Consider the following 18934-nt stretch of genomic DNA (forward strand, 5'->3'; position numbering starts at 1 on the left):
AAAAAAAAATCTCTAAAAATGAGAAAAAATCATTTGTTAATAACATCTATTCTTCTTCTGGTACCTGACAGATAATTTGAAATCTTAAATGTATAGTTTTGAAAGTTTCTATGCTGTTCTCACAAACATGCCCTCAGCTTCTGAGTAAACCTCACACATATGGCATTTTCAGTTTTCACATCCAGGATAGAGGGACTCAAATCTTCAAAGCTAGGTGATGTGACAGAAATGTGGAATGGCAGTGGGCTTTCTGTGTGTTATATAATCATGAGCCAGTTTTTATAGATCTAAAAATAATAACTGTCTGTATACAGAGATTGTGTTTTAGGACTCCTGGAGGGTTTTATATGCTTGCTTCTTTTTAATTAACAGTTGGAGTTGAGTGAACAATCTGCAAATAATTATTTTATATTACATTCTTCATTAAGATGCAGAGAATAGAAGTGGAGAGTAGCTGACAGGAGAAGCTGTGGTAGTAGTTTTTATGCCTTACAACTCTGCGGGAAGTGAAAGTGATAAATATCTGAAGTTCATGATTAGGATCTTAAAGGATCAAGGTTTCATTTGAGAAAGTGCTGTCTCAAAATGGAGTTTGTTGCTAGAAGTTTGGTGTGGTTGCATTCTCATCATAGAAACAGGCGCTGGGCAAAATCACATTGTAGATTTTGACTCATTTCTGTTGAGATAGAAACAACTCGGACAATCATGCTTTCTAACAACTATGTATAGCTGTTACCTCCTGACTTATAAAGAGACCAGCTTTCTGTTTTGAGCTGTTTTTTTTAATATTAGCATCAATGATCAGTGCAGCTTGATGTTGGTGGAGGAGCAGCACAAGGCACAGGCATCAGAGGACACAGCGCAGACGGACAGTGGCATGTCAGCATCTCAGTTGTGATAGCTCATCCCCAACACTCTTAGGCTATAGCAGCAAAGGGTTTGCTTTATAGTGTAAGTTTTTACTGAAGAGAAAACAGAGCATGCAGGAGAAGGAAAAGTAGAAACTGAAATGGAAGTACCTTAAGAGGGGTGTGAATCAGAGAGGTGCATTATCTTATCCTGTAACAGACACATTTGCTGGAGCAAATCTTATAATCTCTTGGCATGGGGTATCCCATTGGCTTTGGGACTGCTTAGGCAGCACCTTTCTTAAAAGATTGTGATACTCCTTCCCCCCTACTCCAGTGCTGAGTCTTAGAGTTGGGAAGAAGAAAATGGAAAAGTTATGCAACTGGTTGGTGGATTCCTGAGATGCTCGAGGTCCTAGGGATGTGCTATTTTTGTTCCTGCAGGCATTGTGCTTCCAACATTTTGTTTTGGAATTATTTCTGGAGTTCTGAAGTCCAGGAATTTTTAGCAAGTCCTCACCATGGGAGCAGAAAGAAACAAATCCAAGATATTTTAATATGGCACACATAGTTCTGCTGTTGCCAAGGGGAATTGCTCTACTTAAATGTCAAGACAATGTTAGCAGCAGCTGACTTGAGAGAAATAATTTGGTGATCCCAGTCCAGTTTGTAATGGTCAACTGTCTTTCACAGAAAAGTCTACCACAGTCTTTCAGTGCTTGGAAGGTACTTATTGTGTAACGGATATGTAAACTGCACTCTGCTTATTTCTTCAAGCTGGGCTTTTCAGAGTCGTTGTAGTAGGGTAGGCGAATCTTCCTTTCTCAACATCTCTCATGTTCTAGAGAGAATCGTTGGATGTGGCAATCACATAAAGGCACTGCACAGTTTTGGAGTCAGACTTTTCTTCTGATGATATTTGGAGGTGCACCTTCTCTTTCTCTTTAATTAAAAATCATGTTTCTTGATCTCAGTTGCCTTTGCAAGGGAGGTAGCTAATAGTACTATTTTAATTGGCATGGTTCTTCCCATTGTGGTACTTGACGTCATTTGGAGGACTTTACTCTGTTTTACTCTCACTTGCTTGATCATCCCTTGTTGTATGACCACAAGTTATAACCTGTCCCACTCATGTCCTTTGCCATGTTTTAGTACAATTGTTGACTTCAAAGTTGTTTTTTTTTTTTTTTTGTCTGTTATAATGAAATTGGAATTTAACTTAGTCTTGCCTGGAATTTTCTCACAGCGCCATAAAATCTTACATACATATTGATCCTGGATCTGTTTTAAATGCAAATTTTTACTTCAGTAATACACAACTGTTATTTTTCCAGATACTACTTCAGGGACCCCGGTCAGACTACTTTTCCCATTCAGATGTAATGACTGCCCAGTGCTTTATGAAAATTGCTGTGTATTATTGGCATACTAGACAGATGTTTTCATGTGACCAGAGTGCGTGTTGACACTTACTAGTTTTTCTTCAGCTCCACACTTTATGACCCTCTAAATGCTTACTGTATTAGAGACTCTATCTTTTCTTTTTCCCTTCAAAAAAAGTTCTAAAGCCTCTTAACTTTACTTTTTGATTCACCAGAAGCCAATTCTTAATAGGAACACAGACCTAGATGCTTCCTCCCAGTACCCGTCTAGATTTCTTACAGGCTTCCTTTGTATCATCTTTGGCTCTGTGTAGGCCCTTGAATCCAAGCAAGATTGACTTATCCTTGCCAAACTTTTTTCTCCTTATGCAACGTTTTTAATCTGAAACTTTTCCCATCCACAAAATGAGGTCTGGATTCTCAGTATTTAAGCCTTATTCCCTGCAACATCCATTGCTTTGATATTTAAAAATGCCCTTTTCAGTTAAGGACAAAATCTTCAAATGATTCTCATAATTCCTGTTCATCAGCTACTGCTTTTAACAATTTGACCTGCTCTCATCAGATCCTTTCAGTTTTGTCCCTGTGTCTAGCCTTAACTCTTTCACTGTGACAAATGACTGTATCATAACCTAGTGAAGCTCTCTAAAACAAGAAAACAAAAGATGACTCTCAAATTTATTTATAACTTCATTTTGTTTCTGCAGAACTTTTGTTGACTTTTTTCTATTTTTTTTTGTAGTTTTGTTGCCATTACATTTTATAACTCAAATCCTATGTCTTTATTGTACTACAACACCTGTTATCTTACATGAGAATATCAGTAGTTTACAGACCAAAAATTGGTTCTATTATGTATATAAATATACATAAATATATATTTACTTAGGTGACAGAAAAAATGCCCGTCTCTGCAACAGTACTTTCACAGAAACATCATAACAGATGATGTGACCATGTTTTTAGTGTTTTCTGTAATTTTTTTGGCTTGCCACCCAGAGAACAAAGTGAATTTGGCATTGCTCTTTCAGTTTGTAAAAATATATTCTTTGCCTTTGAAGTAGCTCAACTTTATTTTATTTTCCTTCTTTCTGTTAAAAAAGTCACTTATCAATGAATATTTTTACTTTATTTTACTATATCATGATTCATTAATGAGGATAAATAGTTTTAAAGTACTGGAGGCATGGAATTATAAACAGGAGTAGGTGGTGAAAGCTCTGGAAATCCAAGGTTGGGTTGCCACTGTGTCTAGGGGGATCGAATAGGCTGCCCTGTGTATAATGAGCTCTGGATGCCTTAGTGGGGTGTAACCTGGTTTCTGAATTCCTGGCAGCTGGAAATGTTGCTCTGTGAGAATTGCCATCCAGGTGATGCCTTAATTTGTTATGTCTGTGTAAGGATATTATATTAACATCAAATAAGACTTTTGCATAAGTGCAAGAAAATGACTCACCACCCCCTTCTACTTTTTGCCAGCATCGAGAATACAGTCGGTACCAATGCATCCAGATTTCTTTTATGCACTGAGTATAGTATGGTATGAGGCTGTTGTGGGGACAGTAGCCCAGTTTGTGGATTTCTGCTGCTGCCAGGATGCCAGAGGACTTGCTGCGTACCCAGGTTCCAAAATAAAACTTGGCAGAAATCTCTTCTGTCCTCTGTCAGAGAATCCATCTCTTCAGCAGCAATTACCTTCTGGGCACAGTCTTTGTCAGAAGACTTCTCAATTACTCATTTAAAGCCAATATAGATGTGGATGGATGTGTTGCAAGAACTTGATGTCACCATTTGCCTCATGTTGTCCACTTTGTGATTCTGTGGTTTAAGTTCTAAGGCCACATGCAAAACTCTGCCGGTTTTCTCCTGTGCTAGCTTTCCTGCTACAAGAGAAGATTTTTTCCTATGCTCCATGTCTGATGCAGAATAGAAGGAAGAAATAGGAGGCAGTTGGTACTATTTACTTTTGAGTTAATGAGCAAGGAGAAATCCTCCAATGCTGCCTCCTGCTAGCAAGAGAGCACTATGTAATCCTTTCATAAACATAGTACGAGTTCTACCTTACTGTTGCTCCACTTGTTTTTCCCCTCCCCAAATTCCCCTTTAGTGATAAGGATCAGTCTTCTCATTTCCTACGTATATTTGTGTGCATCCCATTTGTTATAGTCCAACATTACCCCGTAGCATAAACAAGACCCCTCTCTGAAGTACTTTACAGGGCAATCATATCTCTCTCAGCCATCACTCTACTACTTTTAATAGGGTTTGCTTTTTCTAGTCCACCCATATAATATTTGCTTCCTTCCTTCAAAGACACTTCTTTGTATTTGTTGCAGTTAGGTAGAATTCAACTTTATTCAAAAATTGGATACAAATTATAGTCCACTTAGTTATCTATTTAAGGAAAAGAACATAAATCAAGTAAATCTTGTTCAACTTCAAAGAATAATAAAAAAAAAAACTATGTATTATTCCAAAGAGATGGGTTTTGTACAGTGGCTTAAAACTTCCCTGCACCTAATGAAAAGCCTTTTTCTGAATTATCTAACTATTATGTTTTCTTTTGTTGTTGCAACATCAATGCTTCGTATTTGTTCTTGAATTGAATTGTGAACATGATCTTGGCCATATGAAATGGAGAATCTTTCTTTGGCCTGATCGAGTGCTCTTATTGATAGTCCCTGTGAGTACAACTTTTAACTGCTTTACTGGATTTTGTCCATTTTTATCACTCACACCCTTATCCATTTTTGTTCTGTTATAGTGTCCCAGTTGTCTGTTGTGTGGGCAGTGACTTCCAGTGCTGTCATCAGCACACGTCGTTTGCTGACTCTGCTTCTTGTGGAGTATCACTGATAACAATATTAATTATTGTATTTCCTAAAACTCGCTCTTGATTTTTTTTTTTTTTGAGTGAAACTCAACAAATAATCTCTATAGTCTACACTGACATTTCCACATAGGCAACTCCTCAGAAGTTTTGTCACAGTTTCTTCAGCAGCAGCATCCAGGCCTATAGATTTCTATCTAATGTAGGTAACAGAAGCACCACAACTGTGAAGAAAAACTGAGTGTGAGATGGCAGAGGGGAACATGTGAGGGGACTCGGACAATGAGTCTGTCTTTGCTATCCAGAGTACTGTAGTGAGAGGAGAAGCTGCCATTCAGCTGCATACAGGTTAAGATCTTTAGGGACAAATGTGCAGTCCAAACTGGCAGGTCAACGGGCCATATGTGTTCTGTATAGTGAGCAAAGAGCAAGGCAGAGGCTTTGCAAAATGTATTTAGTGAATGCTTTATATAAGTGGTAGCATTCTTGGAAATTCAGAAAAACCAGAACTCTCTAAGTTAAGCCATAAATTTATACATATATATAGATGCTAATTAGCAATTAGAAAAAGACTATAAAGTTGGTAATTAACAATTTAAGTTTTCTATTAGCAATTAGAAAAGAGCTATAAAATCCAAAAGACAGAAGTACTGTGGTTGCTGTATTCACATTTGATTCCAGAGAGAAAGAGAGCAGGAGGATCTCAGTACTAGAGAGCAAGAACTGAGTTTTCATGGCCTTTTTCTTCCTGAAGTTGAATTTCAATAAGCTATGTGAAAAAATAGCTGAAGGAAAAGGTAGGAGGAAGATTCTGTTTTGCACAATGGGATCAGAAGCTCTCTTAAGGGCAAATAGCCCCAGGAGATGGAGTAAATTGGTAGTCACCTGTTTCTGTTCCCTAGGTTAGTGCTTGATGCATGGGATCAGTTAAAGAAGAATCTAGTGCTTAAATGCAATCGAGAATAGCATTTTAGTGAAATACTTTCGTTATTACAGCTTTTCTGTCAATTTGTAATCAAGACCTTACCCTGTTACTTTTAAGATTTTTTATCTGTCTAGAGTTTAACATGAAGGCAAGTAACTGAGAAATTGGGCATTTTGAATTCTTGTCTGATAAATGGCACAAATCATGACTGCAGACAAGTAATTGTAGTGTAGCCCAAAACAAGTTTGGGAACATTTGTTAGTGTTCCCCACCAAGCTGAATGAGCTGGTTGGAGAGCTAGTAATTCCAGATGCAGAGTCCTTTTGGCAGATGTTACCCAAGGCATTTCTGGCAGAGGTTCAGCAAGAGGGGGACAGAACTTAATGCCTGTGACATTGGATGACCTCATACTGTTACAGCTTCTAGCATATATTTTTATGTATCTAAGAAAGGGAGTTTGATGCCATTCCTTTCTCACACACGGGTTGCCAGATATTGTGGGAAAAATCTAGCAGTTCAGTGCTACTATTTGGGTGTTTTTTCCTTTTTTTTTTTTTTTTTTTTCCTCTGGAGTTTCTTCAGATTTGCAGTTTTTGTCCATAATGTTTAAATAATATACTTTCCATAGGTATATAGATAGACCATATATGTAGGCATGTGGGAGGAATGTGGGTGTACACTGCATTAAAAAAGCCATCTTATATAATGCAAAAAATATATATATTTTAAAGCATGAGGAAATGTGTTGTCTTTGTTACAAAAATGTTATTTCTATTGCTTATTATTTGGATCTGATATATCACACACATCTGCTCTGGAGAACCAGTTAAAGATTTGGTGCACGTGCTGCTGGGCTGTTTGGTTCAAGAGCTGGGCATCAAAAAAGCAAAAGCAGTGTCTGTGCAGACCCTGTATTTTCAGCTCTGGAAATTACTTCCTGACTATGAAACATGTCTGTACTTCAGGATTTTAATACAAGTTCTTACTTGTTATTTGCTCCCTGATAAGAGTCTCATGGAGAAATGTCACTCAAGCTAAAAAAAATTTTTTTTGAGTAGTTTTGGCCACCACAACTTTGAGTACGTCTGCAGCTCCAGATCTTCTGGCTCTCCAGCTAGTCACATGAGACTCTTCTTAATTTGGGGAGCTTTCTGAGAAATAATTATTTTTTATTATTTTTTAATGGTGTTTCAATTTCTGCTGACTGAATGAGCCACCTAACTAGCAAACTCAGCAGTGACTACCATTGCCTTGCCTTCTAACTGGTAATAAAAAAAGTACTAATCCTAGGAAAAAAAGACCTGTTTCCTTTTGGAGCACAGAGTGCAAATGGAGAGCAGCAAGGCAGCACTCCCAGTGTAAATGTAATCATTTTGGTTTAGATGGCTTGCAATTACAGCTTAACCTAAATGGGTTGCTCTACAGGCAGATAATCTAATTAAGCCTAATTAGTAAGTAATTTATGTTTCACATCCCCTATACACTCCAATTCCCTAATACCTAGCAGTATCGTAACTCCACTAGGAATCAGCCAGAGAGCAGAGGGTCAGAGCTGGCTGACCAGGTCACTGTTGGCCTCGTGGTGAAGCCTTTCCCCTCCCCTTTGGAAGTCACACCAAGGCATTGCCTCTCATTGGAGCTCATGATACATAAAGGTGTCTTGCAAGAACTGAAATATGTTTGGCTTTCCTTTTGCTGTCAGACTGGGTTGAGCAGCTAAGGGGTTGAGAATAGCTAAGAGGTTTCAGCTCTTGCAGGAGAAGGCTTCCAAGGGATGGGCAGAAAGAGGACTACCTACCACCTTAGCTTTATTTCTGTCAAGTGCTGCATGTGTATAAAAAGGGAAGGTGATATGCTAGGCATTTTGTATCTATTAGACTGTCATAAATAACTGATGAGATTTTCAGCCAAGAATATTTTGTTGTGACTAGACCATTCCTTTAACCTCCTCAGGTAATTTTTTTGGTTGCTCTGTGTTGCAGTTTGTTGACATACATAGGAGCATACAGTACTTCCATAAGTGCTTATTAATCATGGATTAGCATGTATTTGTAATTATTGTCCTGATTACTTCCCTGATTGAATGTAAAATGAATAATAGACTTGGCAGCATTCATGTAAAATGCACAAATTAGAGAACAGGGTCATAGGTTTTTCAGAACAAGTTTTGCAGTTCCCAGCAGGAGGACAGTTGAAAGAATTTTTTTTCTTTGATACAGACACATCATTAGTTGGTGCCACAGCAGATACAAATTTCTTTGACTGTCCCACTGAAATTAGATCACCTTTCCTCCCTGTGTCTTCTGATAAAATTAATACAATTACATTAACATTAAAAAGAACAAAAGGAGCATGTGACCACAGCAAGGGGGCACACTAGCAAAACAGATTTCAAAGCAGATACCATCTTTTGTGCAGACTAAATGATGTTGGCCTCCATATGAGCCCAAAATTAGTATTGATTCATAAGACAAAGTATAAATCTTAAGATCTAAATTTGTTTATAGAAGTTGGAGTGATTTTTTTTTTTTAATTGTTTTCAAAAAGTGTTTTTGTTCTGATAGAGGATCTGATGCTTAAACTGATACCCTCTTTCATTCTGGGGTGGGTTGTTTTTTTTTGCGGGGCTGTGAGGGGCGTTGAAGGGGTTAACTGCACAGAATAGATACAGCACAGAAGAATCTGTTGTTCTGTCTCGATTTTGATTGCTCCCACATCTGATTTCTTAGCCTGTCTTCAAATAACAGCGCCTATTCACTACTTGAGGTTTTGGGCATCTGTATTTGTTTGTTCATTTGTTTGTAAGGCTTCCAAAGAGTATAAACTTCATGGTGAGTTGCACTAAAGGATATAGGGAAGAGGATGAAAAATTAAAAATGTCTTTGACTGGAGCTGGCTTGCAAGCAATTGTAAGATAACAGTGCTCTTATAGTCTGGGGGTTTTGTTTCTTCTTTGTTTCTTCCCTACTTCATTAAGTCAACCTGTCTTGGGAAGGCTTGATTTTGGCAGCACAATGATGTGTAGATATAAGGCAAGTTAACATTGGTATTGGGAATATCTCAAACAATGTGCTTGTGTGAGCTCCTGAGCAGCTGGAGTAGAGGGGAGGCGAGGGGAGGTGACCACGTGTCGCTTCAGGCATGTAAACCTACCCCAGCGCCTGTTCCAGAGCATGGTGGGACTTCCATCCTCATGCTGATTGACATAAACACCTTTGCTCTTATGTAGATCAAAGTGTCTTGCATTTGTGTTGTAAAGAAAGGGTCCGATACTGTAGGATGTGGAAACTCTACACACCCTGTGCAGAAAACGATACCGGACGGATTGCTCTTCCTGACCTCCTGCAATGTCAGCTGCTACCCCTGCACTAAACAGGCAGCTTGTGTCAGAGGAGTGATGGCTCCTTGAGAAGTGCCCCTGACCCAACTGGTCTGCTTCCTCCTGTTGCTCTCCCCTGCCAGGACACAAAGAAGAGCTCTGGGCAAGTGAACCAACTGTAATCCTGTCTATAAACTATTACCAACACTGTCTTCATAGCTGGCTGCAGAGTGTTTATTACCAATGAAGCTGTGGGAGCAGGAAGAAAGCTGCCTTTGATTTACCAGTCACAGACGACGTAGCAAAGATGTCAGGAAAATCACTTAAGGACCAGTTAACTGACCAGAGTTACTGAGTTTATAGCAAACTAGGAATGGTATGACATTGTGTTGGCACTGCTCCTTTTCCCCTCTTAGATGTGTTGTAACCCTTTTGGGGAAGTGTCTGTTTTGCATGTCACTATGCTAATTGAGTTAGATTAATGAAGACACAGAAGGTTTAGTCAATACTTCAGTACTTTTCTCAAAAAGCTCAGTTCCAGCTGCATGGACAAATACTTTTCTTGTATATAAATCTTCTTTACAGTAACAGAACTTCTGAAGAACAAAATAATTTTCCTGATGTCTTTTGTTTGGATTTTTTTGTCCTCTGCATTATTTCAGAAACGGCAAAATGCCAAAGTCCACGTTCATTTGCCTGTGTATGAATCAGTGAATGAATGTATGTTTTATTCATCTAGCTGTTTTCAGACAGGCGCTGCTGTGGCACTCAGCAGGCGTGACTCAGGTGGATCTGTGCGACTGCTGAAGTACTCTGGTGTTTAATACCGAACCACTGGCCCCATCTGACTAGTCTCCTGTTTGAAGTTACTGTGTAGCTCATTTTTAAAAATATTTACAGTATTTGTGGAGATCCCCCCACACCTCCCTCCGAAAAGCGGATGAAGTAGAAAGCCATGAAGAAGGAGGTAATGCTGAGACAGGGAACTCTGTGTTGCAGAGGAGCCTAGATAGGAATGGAAGATGAAAAAGAATGAAGATGTCTCCCTGTCTCATCCTCCCGCTAATTTTGGATTCATCTGCGCAGGTTATCCCGTGCCACCTGCCAGTGAGATGGCAGCAGAAGCAAAAGTTGTCGCTGGTAGTTGTCATCCACCCCCTTCTTATTCTCTTAGCTTGAATTTAAATATTTTGAAGGTTAATACACTTACATTCACATGCAGATTTTAACAGGAAACCCAAGTTTGTGGGCTTCAATGTAAATTATTAGAATGCCCAATAACTGAGGTTAAATTTTTGAATGGTTGTTTATGCCAACATTTTATAAGAGTGCAGGAAATAAACCTTCTCTGAACAGCTTTCCTAACAGAAAGTGTGACTTAAGCCAACAGAAATGTGCAAATACATAGCTCAGTGCCAAAACTGCTGTACATGAATTAGATTTATTATACACCAGACAGAAAGAAATTCAAACATTCACTTCAGCCCTCGTTCTACATTGCGCTGTGAGTATTGGGGGTGTAATCTGTGAAAGATACACTGTCTGGGAAATTAAATTTCAGAAGACACCCCCCCCCCCCCCCCCCCCAATCCTTGGAGTCAGGCTCATGTGATTTGCTGTCATTACAGTGTGGATGAACTTCCCAAACTTCGACACTGCAACTCTGTTCAGTGTCACAACTACAGTGTGTCAAGTTCATAACAAAATAAACCTCCCACCGGAAATACCTTCTCTTTGAAGTTCAAAAGTTGTTCTAGTCTCAGTTTTAAAAAAGCAGTATCATATATCAAATACTCTGAAAAGTTATTTCAAGCTACTTTTCTATGATAAAGCACTGTGGTTTGGCCAGTGCTGCAAGTGCAGATGTATTCATTGCATTCCAGTCTTTGCCAGTGCATTGTTTTATTTATGGCTTGCTCCCTTCCGTTTTTATTTTTAATAAGTGTCGGTAAAATTTGTCACATTGCTCCATGCTAAAGACTTCAACACAGTGGTAAGTAAATATAAAACTCTTCAAAATGATATATGTGCTAGATTGGCTCGCACAGCAGAGAATGCAGGGGTTACCAAAAAGGCAAGATCACAAATGTGAATCAGCTACCTTTGTCAGAAATAATTTTGCCTTGTTAAAACTGGAAAGTTAAAGCAGTAATGGCAGAGCTCAGCTACAAGTACAGAGTGTTTCTGTATAAGCTAATGCTAGACGTACTGACTTCCTTCTCTTACTTGCAGCGGCCCTGATTTGGTAAGGTACTTGACTGTAAGCACAGTTATAGCTTGAAATTTGCGCATGGCTTCTCCATGGTGTCTTGCTGACCTTGAAATCCTCTCTTTCTCACTGTGATGATAGTGAAAATGGGGCTAAAGTTAGGTGTTAGTTACTTATCTTACTGAGGTCCACCGTCACTAGTCAAACTGAAAGTATGTTCCCTTGAAAAAATTATAGTTGTGTGCACCTGTGCTTAGGTTTCTGAAAGCTGCTCTAACGGTGTCAAAGGACCTTTAGTATGAGAACCAAATTTGGTAATATCATTATGAATAAATTCAGTAATTAAGGTAAACACCTATTTTAAAAAACTTGTTGGATTGCAATCTGTGTTAACCATTATTTTTTTCTCCCCTCTTTTGTGTCTTTTTGGAGAGGGTAAGATGATAGTCCCTAGGTGATCTACAACTTTGCGTGGTCATTATATCAGTAATGTAATCAAATTACCTGTGATGTCTTACTGTTATTTGTCCTACCACAAAGATTTTATCCGGAGCTTTTGTCGTTTTTATTCTTCTTAGGATAGTAAATTTTCTTCACTTTTGGTCTCAAAAGTTTAGTTAATTTGTTTCCTAATGTCCTTTAAAAATGTGAGTGTAGCACCTGCATTGTAAATCTTTGGTCGACTTCTGACTGTGATTTTTAGTGGTGTCGTAGGCCTCTCTGAAGCTGTCCTCAGGTGATGCCATGCAGCCTTAGGAGGAAGTTGGCGAGGACTCCATGGGGCACATGATAACAGTGGTGTTTTCTGCTTAGTGTGTGATGAAAACAAAATGAGTATCCATTTTTGTCCTTCAAATCTAGCCTATTACATAGTAATATTGATGAAATACTGTCATGCTAAGCATGAAATAGTCTATTAGTTACTCCAGTTATCAGCAGACATGAGGAAAAGCCCAAAATGCTGCTGCAGCATGTCACTCTTTTGTGTCAACATGCAATGATTCTGTAGCCATAGGTTTTCTCGTCATCTTCATAGCATTTTACAACCCCTCTGTCCACCTCTTAATGCTCCCTTTCACTCCTAGTCCCCAAAAAATAATGTTCTAAGGATGTCTGAGTTGGTTGAAGAGCAGCTGAGGATGTTTTCAGCTATTACCTGGGTCAGCCAGATGCCTCTAGAACTGTAAATCTAGATGTCCTGAGGTAAGACTCCTGGGCTAATGACCTCTGAGGACAGGCTGTGAGAAGGGTCACCAACTGCAGCTGGTGAGTTGGTTGCATATGTCCATTTAGCAGGATATATCTAAAGGACTGGATGAAATCCCTGTTGTAGTCTGAGTTCCCCCTTGATTCTTCATTGGAAGCCTGAGGCAGAAACAATAAAGCTCATCCTGTTTGCCCTGGTGTTTTGTTTTTTTGTTTGGTTGGGGTTTTTTGGATCCCAAATGCAAAACCTCGGTTCCTGATTTTCAAATGTGTGGACATCTTCAGATGGGGACAGCAGGTGCCAAACTCATAACACATCAAGACTTATGTACAAATATTGCTAAGCAAAAGTGAACTGTTTTAAAAATGTATCCTTCAATGACCTGTGAAACTGTAGTGAGGAAGTGTAAGAATCAGGAGGAAACATTTAGGCACCTTACACAGTATTAAACAATAGATTTATCTGTTGAGTGGAGATGTGGATTTTTCAAATGCCCCAAAACAAACTGTGAAAATTAAGAAGCGCTATCCATACAAGAATAAACAAATGTTTGTGAAAAAGAATCTGCACGTGGCATTGATTTCCTCCCACGCCACTTCCTTTAATCAATGACAGTATCCCTTTGAATAAGTTACATTAAGTGTATGCATATTATGGGGAATGTCAGTGTCTGAATAGTCCTTACAAAGCCTGAAACAAATTCACTTTGGAATCCAGAGTGTTGGCTGCCCGTCTGGACTTCGTGATAACTAGGAGCTGAAAGTTTTTTAGAGTGGAGCTTCTAAGAGTCTTCCTGGGAAGTGTCACAACAGCCATTTCTCATCTTAGTTGAGGAGCTCTGGGATCTTCAAGAGCTTCAGAAGGTGAAATGCTCACACTTCTCACATTCATGCTGGGAGACTGCCTTGCTTTTGAGTGAGGGATTGTAATGGATGGTGAGGCATCTTGCTTCTTTTGAAGATAAAGCAATAATATGGACAAGCTATTTGGGTATGGGGACCGTATTTCTCATGGGTTCATTGAAGTAGTATTCTGTGACCAGTGAAAGAAGGCATGAAAATTTCTTACTTATTGCTGAATGTAAGCTCTGCTGCAGATTGCTGTAGGCAGAATCACTGAGTGGGATGTAGTTGTGTAGTTTGAAAATAGTTTATATTTAAAGCAGTCGTGAAGTGATTTGATCTGAGGGATGGAAGAAGAATTCAGAAAATGTGTCCTGTCTGTCACCTTCATAGCTGTAAGTTTATTCTCCTACAGCTTCAAGTGGGGGCTTAATACCCAGAAAATTATGGAAGGATGTTTTTGTTATTTATGTATTTTATGAAGTCAGCAAAGAAATGTTAAACATAACATTTGCAGAAATGGAAGCAGAAAATACCTGTATCTCTTCTCCACCCTCTGATTCACTCTCATATCAGGATTTATGACTAACTCAATTAAACACACACTTTCCTTCTAATTGCCCATATGGTAGCAGACAGTAGTCACTTGTGGGGGTTTGTTCACTTCTGGGTTGGCTGCCTGAGAACATAAGGATTTGGGGAGAAACTGTGGACTACCCATAAATTTTCGTAATTGAATTGAGCATAAGCTTTCGAGCTTAAGATGTGAGCAAGGAAAACTTTCCAGTTTCCACACAGAGCTGTCTCATTGCAGTTATTTACACAGTGCTGCTTTGACTTGCTCTTAAAAAATTATGCTAAGGCAGAGATTAGGAATTCAAAGAGCAGTTTAGTAAGCAAAAATGCCTCAGTTTCATTCAGTAAGAGGACATGTGGTGAAGGAGGGAGAAAATGGTGAGTGAGCAGGGGAAAAAAAGGATTATTACTTCAGACAGATTTACATACATCATTTTACATACATCATTTACATACATTACATACAGTCAGAGAGACCTTGGTCCTGTAAAACCTTAGGAATATGCTTTATGTGATGCCACTCCAGTGAGACAACTCAGAGTATGTGAAGTATGTGACAGGTCAGCCTCCTCCCTCCATCTCTCCCCCCCAGTCATCACCCATTTTGGATGGTACTAGGTCCACATCTGTTGGGAAACAGTGTTAAGGGTATTGAGTTTCTCTCTCAAAGCTACAGTAAAATTTCACATCCCTCATTGAAAGTTGAAGCTCCTCACTTCAAGATTTAAATGTGACACATGGAGGAAACATCCATCCTCTTGGTGTTTGGTTTCTGATGTTGTCCTGTTGCCCTTTTCTGCATTTTTGCATGACTTGTTAGTGGAGATTGGAAATAACTGAAGGAGTCTTTGCTAACAGCAGAATATACATTAATACGAAAAGATGGCTGACTTAGTCTGCACGCATGTGTATTGACAGTACTATTTTAGCTCATCACAGGAAAGGGAACTTGCTTTAAGGACTTAAAATGTTGGTTTTGTGCATGAATTTATGTTGGTTTTGTTTTGTTTTGCTTCTGTGTTCATGTGGCGTGTAATTCTTGGGAGCAATATTATGCCTTCTATTAAATATAATATAAAATTAGTAGCTGCAGCATATAATATTATCCCTGCAGGATTTGAACATTATTCGTGTGGTGTCCAGGGTCATTTATCATTTGTCATCTTGTAACATTTGTGTGAGATTTTACATAAATAGTACAGAACATCTTTCCTCATGTTCCAGATGAATGTGCAAGAAATTAAGTCAAAGTAGCCAAAATGAGTAGTACTTTTTCCATACTCTGCAAATTTACCAAGGTGTTGCTGGAAGCCTTATATCTTTCTCTGCAGTCTACCCTGAGAGATTTGTTCCCTGCGTACAAACTTTCAGCAACCTGACTGTGACAAGACAGAATAATGGAGAGGATATAGTTCACGTAGCATAATGCTTTGTCTCTTAAACTGAGGGGCAAGGAACTCGTGACTGCTCAGTGATATAAAAACAAGTTGTTTTGATGTTTGCTTTCTGTGTGTGCTTTGGGACTTATCGATGGAGGGAGAGTACCACGAGGTAACAGACTCCTGCTTTGTGCCAGGTCAGAGATGAGATGCCTGGTGTTCTTCATTACCCCGTGTGCTTGCAAAGGTCCTCCCCCCCCCCCCCCCCCCCCCCCCCCCCCCCAAGAAAATGGACGTCTTTTTCTCATGAGACTTAACCAGTTACTCTGAAAATCTTCAGTAGCTTAAGGAGAGCAAGAGAGACCCCATTCTTCAGAGATCTGCAAAGGTGAACGTGGGAGAAAACAACATGCTTGCCTGCGCTGGCTGCCACAGAATTACCGCTCTGTCAGCTGACAGCACTGCTGCTGCTGCAGGTTTTTAGTAACACCAGCCTGAAGTACACACGCACGGAGGGAGGCTGAATTCCTCCCCCTCCTGCTCAAGGCTTTTGCTTTTTTGGGGGAGGTGGTTGTTTTTTTTCTGTGCCTGCTGACGTCAACAAAATTGCCAGATGGCATTTCAATGCTTTGCGAAGAGACAGGAGCCTTTTATTACTGGGGTCACGTGGATCCTATTCATTTGCATTCCCAGAAATGGTCTAAAGCTTTTGCTAACTGTACAGGCAACGAGTCCTCTGCACCTTCCAGAGACCCAGAGGGCCTTTTGTGGGATATTGTTACCTTAAGTGGATCTGATAAGAGGTATGCATAGATGAAGGTTTTGCTCCACATTCATTTGGCTACCAGATATTGAAAGCTTCCAGATGGTTGTGCTTTGCAGAGTTTGTTTTTGTTTCTAATGACAGAAGGACACTTTTGAGAACTTAGGGCAATAAACAGACCTATGGCTTGGCTCTGAGGTGATTTAATAGTCTCTCAGATGCAGGTGATTCAGTAACTCGCAGAACAAATGTGCAAGCTGAACACTGTGATAAGTACTAGCAGCAAAGAGCAGCTATTTGGGTTTAGATTTTGAAGTTTTCAGACAATACAATTGGAGCATGGATTCTGACATGATCTATGCACTGACATGGAACTTAGTCCTTTTATACTCCTTTAGAGATGACTAGTAACTCAGTACCAGATGCACAAGATTAAACCAATTTAGTTTGCTGTGCTTGAGCCATCCCTGCAGCAGCTGGGCAGGGGACCTTGCAGTGTTTGAAGTCCACAACAATCTCCTGTTGATGTGGTAACTCTGACAGCAGCCCTTGTCTGGCAGCTAAACCAGAAGAGAAGGACTGTGATTAGATTTCCAGGGGACTGAGACCTTGAGGAAATGATCCTGGATGAACCTACGAAACCCACAGGGGAGCACGTGGATGCTGAGGAAGGGAAAGCCTGCTCAGACTAGATATTGAAGAAGAAGGCAGTGGAGGCCTCATGCTTCTTGCAGATGACCAATCTGGTCCTTGAACTGGTTTCTCAGGCCAAAGGAAGGAGAAATGCATTTCTGAATGAGAATGAAAGGTGGGAGCACTTGTTATTTTTCCATGAAGCAAGTGTCTGGATCCCATGGGCTCTGTGGTGATGTAGAAAGGAGGCTAAGTAGTCTGGTTTAGACTCGAGCACGGTTTGAATCTCCTCTAAACCAATTTCCAAAGGCTCCAGAATGTACAATAATCTTTGTTCACAAACCAGCTTTTCATACATTACTGTTTTATTTTCTACCACTTTCAGCTTCCCCCATGGTGCTTCCTTGCTCAGAGTACACTGCAGTGACAAAGATGCGTGTAAGTTACCAAGGAGCATCAGTCTGGAAAAAAAAAAATACAGGGCAACATAACCCTATGATCTTTCCAAGTGTGAATATTTTATGGCTTAACAAACTGCTATTGAAAGGCATGAAACAGCAACATAGCATATACTCCCCTTTTCCTGCTCGATAAGCCATGTGTTAATATTGCTTACCCTTGTCTTACCAATTTTCCAGCTGTATGACATGCACTAAGTTCTGGTGATTTATCATGGTATTCTGTGTATGTTAAGCATTGCTGCAATTCACATGGTGTTAAGTGGTTACAGAGGAACACACAAATAAATATAGTGAATTATTGGACTCTTTAAATGTGGTACCATTATACTCATGACCAGGAAGTGGAGAAATTATTTTAAGCTGGCTCTGAGCAGACTGGTGGAGGTTGCAGACTACAAAGAGTAATAACCAACTTGACCTTGCTTTCAGAACTCCATTATTCAGCTGGGGGAAGAGGGAGTACAGTTTCTTTAGGGCTGGCGTCTCAGGGAAACTTATTGCTCATGCTGTGCTCTGATACCTAATTTAATTTCACAGGGGAGTAGCGACTGGCGTTTGCATCGTGATTCACAGATCATGGAACAGGAAGCAGCCTGTCAACTTCTAGGAGCTGAAAGGGGGGGAGTTGCTTGGAGAAAAAAATATATTTTGTGAGGGAATTCAACTCTCAAGCATAGCAGGCAAACTTCAGTTCTGCTGTGACACCAGCTGAAGTTAGAGGAGTCAATCTGCAGGTAAATTTGCCCCTGAAGTTACCAATTTGTAAACTCTTGAGTGAGATGAGTCCTTTGGTGGACTGAGAAGAAAAAACAACAACAACAAAAAACCTTACCTATCTAGGATGAGAGGGTTTTGAGACTTCAGTTTTAATGTGCCCTTTCTGTATTTCCAAATCAGCTGCATTCTGCATTTGCTTCCATAGCCACTGGAGCCTTGTACCTAATAGCAAACTTGGTGCCAAACAGTTCGTATCCTCTTGAAAACCACATCCAAGAAGCTGATATAAATCATGCTTACATGAGCGTGCACAGGCAAGCACTGTCTTTTTTATTTTTTGCACTGTTTCTTTATTAGCATTTTTTGCAATATTAATTAATTTTCTATCCTCCAATACAATTTGTTTGTGGATACTCTCAACAGCTCTATTTTACAATAAACAGATAAATATTAAGCAAGTAAAATAATCTTCAACCAAGTTTAGGGAATGCTTTCTTACTAAACACAGCATAATTATTAATTTAGCATCTTTAGCAGCTCTGGTAGAATACATAAGAAATGGAGGGTAAAAGGATATATTTGTGTATGCGTATGCTATCCTTGACTTACTTCTTGAAAGACATTCTGCTTTCTTAATACAGTTGTCAAGCACTGCATTTATTGTTGGGGAGTTTTGTATTCCTACAGAAATGTCTGTAATCCTTCTACTGCAGAACATTTTTACACGAGGGTCAGTTGAAAATGTTATGAGATTCCCTCCATGTTCCCCAGATGCAGCAATTTCTTTGTTGTTTATACAAGGTTTTTAAGATCATTGGAAAGACTGCAAACAGCAAGAGGCTA

At 39.5% G+C, this 18934-nt stretch overlaps 1 protein-coding gene across 5 annotated transcripts in view; it reads left to right on the plus strand.

The window, feature by feature from the left end:
- PDE3A (phosphodiesterase 3A) overlaps positions 1-18934 on the plus strand; it is a 264104-nt gene that overhangs the window by 177790 nt on the left and 67380 nt on the right. The window lies entirely within an intron of this gene.

The sequence above is a fragment of the Anser cygnoides genome, chromosome 1 (genome assembly GCF_040182565.1).
Source record: "Anser cygnoides isolate HZ-2024a breed goose chromosome 1, Taihu_goose_T2T_genome, whole genome shotgun sequence".
NCBI classification, from domain to species: Eukaryota; Metazoa; Chordata; class Aves; order Anseriformes; family Anatidae; genus Anser; species Anser cygnoides.